Below are 4,005 nucleotides of genomic sequence, written 5' to 3' on the forward strand. Positions count from 1 at the left end.
TGTGTGGGTGTGTGTGTGTGGAGTAGGCTGGCCCCCCACGCGCAGGGAGGCAGGGACGTGTTGGAGCCACTGCACATGCGGGGTGTAACGGGGCTGTACGTAGCCGGCCGGCTGTGCGTGTGCAGTAAATCAGATAAAACCCGGGCTTGTTGAGCTGGCTGTGTTTACCTTGCAGGCGTGATATGTTCTGGGCACATTGGACTCCTTTGTGTTTTCTGCAGAGTGCACTGGTCGTGCTTAACGCTCAGAAAATCCTGGACAGAAAATGGGAGCCACGGCATTTCTAAATGTGAAGCGTTAGCAGGGATTTCTGCCAGCCTACTTGTGTGGCTCTCAGACTGCTCTGCCTTACGTCAGCCTACATAGTTACGAAGACAGAGCGTAGTACCAGAAAGCCCCTTTAAAAGATCTTGTGGTGTAACGGGACTGTATGTACGGCACATGCATTCACACGCAGTAATTCAATTACATGTTATAGAGGGCTCAAGTTCTTTCCTGCTGGGGACCAGGCTCATTCCTAAAGAGCTAATCAGAATGGAAGGGTACGTGTTAATAAAGATGTGTTGACTTTCTTCCAGCCTTTGCTACTGATGTATGACTTCCATAGCGGAAAAGTGTGGAAAGTGATGTTTAAGGGATGCACAACGATCTACAAGTATGGGGAAAATTGAACAATTGAACCATTTCTTAAGTAGTAGTATTTGGCAACTCTTCCTTGCCTGAATCACTTCACCTCTTGGTACGAAACGGGCTATGGACAGACTTGGTTGGTCAGAAAATAGCTTCTCTGCTCACTAAGGAAAAATTTGGCAGATGCTTTTGTTGACATGATTACCTCTGATCATGAATTAGTACAGTTTACCCTTCTAGGACTTGTTTTCTGTCTTCATGGAAGCCGTGAAGATGTAAGTCTACTTCAGGTCAGTACTCTTAAGTGTGAGTGTAGAGAAAGTGAAGAAAAAGCGTTGACTTTGAAACAAATTAATCACACCAGCACAAACAATTAACACTTTTTTTTTTTTGAAAGGGCAGCTGCTCACTTTTTTTCTGCTATTCTTGCTTCAATATGTAAATCCTTTTTGTAATTTATTTTATAATTTATGTATAGTCTTCTAGCTGAACCTGTTTGAGCAGGGGTAGATGAACCCAAGTAGATGACCTCAAGAGGTCCCTTCCAACATCAATGATCCTGTAATTCTGTGAATTTGATTTATTAATTTAACCAAGTAGAGATTACAACAATATTCTATAACTGACTTCTTAGTCTGTTTAAAATAGTATTTTGTATCTGCAAAAGCAATATAGAAAATACTCAGTTGTTTCAACACAGATGTGGGAACTCTTCAAATATCTAGCTTTTGAAAGATTATTTCAAATCAGATTACCAAAACAGAGATTCCTGTTAGTGTTGGCAAAACTCCTCTTATAATTAACTTTAAATCTTGTATCGATACACATACAAACACATATATGTGTTTCTATTAAGTTCCATAAAAACAAGACTATCCCTTCTGTTTCAGATGCAAGCAACTGAGTTCCTGAATTCAATTACTGCATCACATTGAATGAACAGGATTTTTCCATACATCTTTCCTTAAAAACAGACTTTAGCAAAAGGTAATATGCAACAAGATACATACTTTTCTTCATAAAATCAAGAACAAAGGCAATGCTTTTATTACTGGTTTTTTTATTTTCATAAACGTGAACTGTACAGAGTAAGTTTATATGCATTGGAAGATTCCACATGCACTTCTGCCAGTTCCCCGACTTCTTCAGAGCTCTTGCCATTACTCTGCAGCCTCTTCAGAAAAGGAAGCCAATTTGTGTGCGAGTTTTATAGCAGGTATGGGAAAATCCTTTAACTTGCTATTGGTCACAAATACAGAACAAAGACTAGTCATGTAAGCTAATATATTAAGCTGTGATAGTGCCCAGTGTATATGTAGGATTTACTTGGTTCAAGTGTTTCAGCCAAATCCTGCAGCCCAGTCTTAAAGGACAACTTAAGCTCAGTGCACTTTATGGCAGTACCTCCAGGAAGCATCGAATTTTAGTAGACTACATAGAAAACAAGATGAGGGTTTTTTTGCAGTGCAATGAAGACATTTCCCTTGGATTTTTCTGTGAAATTTGTTTCTTGATACCATGAATTAGTTTTGTTTCTTAGATAGTTTTAAGACTCTTTCAAAAGAAACCAGACAAATACCATCCAGATTAGTCATAATTAATCACAGTTGGAATTTCAGAGTTTCCATGAGATTTTTCTCATAACTCAGCAATTCTTGGTTTTGTTTTCCTTTGGGATATTTCCATATTAATATAAATTTTTTATTAGGCAAAATAAGCTGTGACTTATAGACAAGGATAGGATGCTTTGGAAAGGCTTCATATGTTGCTAAAGCAGGCTAATGTTACAAAATGGGGTTACATGTTGAAAAAACCTAAACCAGTTTAATATCATCTTGGAGAGCTGAGTTGCTCTATTAAGTACTTATCCTTCATAACTAAATTGTTATGTTTACGTGTTACGAGCTACATAAAGAGAATGAAACATAGATGGTTGTAAGGTGTAGACAAAGAAGCTGATGATTTTCATTTACGGTAGAAGTCTCCCTCAATCCTCCGATCCTCTTAGGATACTACTGTTGTAATACAGTTACTTCTGTAAAACAGGACTGCAAAAGTACACGTTTTCTGACACGAACTCTGCTTTAAATTTTTCTGCTCTTGTAAATTTTCTCATTTGCTTGCAGGTTTACTTTTTATTAAGGAAGAAGTGTGAAGAGATTTACAGAATGCATACAAGCTGATCATTTTTTAAAATAAAAAATGAAGTGCTTTTCAGTGAATGGCTATCATTTCAAATGAAATCTGCAATGATTAAATATTAAAATGATCGATGGTTTAAATTAATATAAAAACTTTTCAGGAGATTATTACAAAGATTAACATTTTTAATGTTTTAATACTTCCATAGTTTATCAATCACAGGCACAGTGAAACTGCTTTTAGTTACCAAGCTGATGATCTCATATATCATTGCATTATGCACAACATAAACATCATGGTGGTGTTGGTAGAGGAGATGAAGAAACACACAATTTATGTTATGTCTCTTTAATAATTTGTTTTAGTCTTGAAGTGTTTTTTGACACACAGAATAAGCAGGTAAGACTTTTTTTCCCTTTGGAAAGAAGATAAGAAGGAAAGATAGTTCCAGAAAAACTATGGTGTTTGCCATTTAAGAAGGAACTCTGTTTCATGTAGTGACAAACATAGATGGTCACTGGTACTGCTACAGAAGAAGAAAAAGCACTTGCATGTGTTTTTCCGAGTAGGACTTGCATTAATGCGGCTTTAATATCCCAAAATTATCCGCAACAGCCTATGATTCCTAATACGTTTTTATTCATTAGAATTATGTTTGAAGGTCATGGGAAAATGTCAAGGCACCCCAGGTGCTTTTGTATCACTAGCTGTGCATAGATACCCCTGTAATTCAGTGGGCTGAGTAAATACTTACTGCAGGCATTCTTGACATGGACAGTGCTAATCCCTTTGTTTCCCATTTCTTCTGGGTTTTTTTAGCAGCAAGGCTAAAAATCAGCGTTAGCAATTTTAAGTTTCATTTTGCGTCTCTAACCACATATTGCAGTGATACAATGGAGCTTTATACAATACAGTTTATTGTGTCCCAGGACTTTTTGCAATGTTAAATATGATAATTCATGCATCAACAAAATATTGCTTATTCATGTGTTGTGATTGTTCTTGGCATCGTCCTTCATCCAGTATGTTTTGACATCAAAAACAAGACAGAATTGGAAAGACACGGTGTGATGTATTAGCCAATGTAAACCCAATAGCAAGTGCAAAGAAGGATGGGAGATAGGAGAAGAAGGGTGAAATAGAAATCCAGGAATAGATGTTGAGCTGGTGAAGTGAATAAATGGGGAAAGACTGTTCTGACAGCAGAAGCTTACAGTGGAGAAGTCACTTATA

General features: G+C 37.2%; 1 protein-coding gene across 1 annotated transcript in view; it reads left to right on the forward strand.

Annotated features, from left to right (window-relative positions):
- Positions 1–242: 242 nt before the first annotated feature.
- TRIQK (triple QxxK/R motif containing) overlaps positions 243–4,005 on the forward strand; it is a 60,641-nt gene continuing 56,878 nt past the window's right edge. Inside the window, exons 1-2 of the mRNA XM_009324426.1 lie at positions 243–542; positions 1,521–1,617. The gene's annotated coding sequence lies outside the window, so the exon portion shown is untranslated. The remainder of the gene's footprint in view (positions 543–1,520; positions 1,618–4,005) is intronic.

The sequence above is a fragment of the Pygoscelis adeliae genome, unplaced genomic scaffold, assembly GCF_000699105.1.
Source record: "Pygoscelis adeliae isolate BGI_AS28 unplaced genomic scaffold, ASM69910v1 Scaffold145, whole genome shotgun sequence".
NCBI classification, from domain to species: domain Eukaryota; kingdom Metazoa; phylum Chordata; class Aves; order Sphenisciformes; family Spheniscidae; genus Pygoscelis; species Pygoscelis adeliae.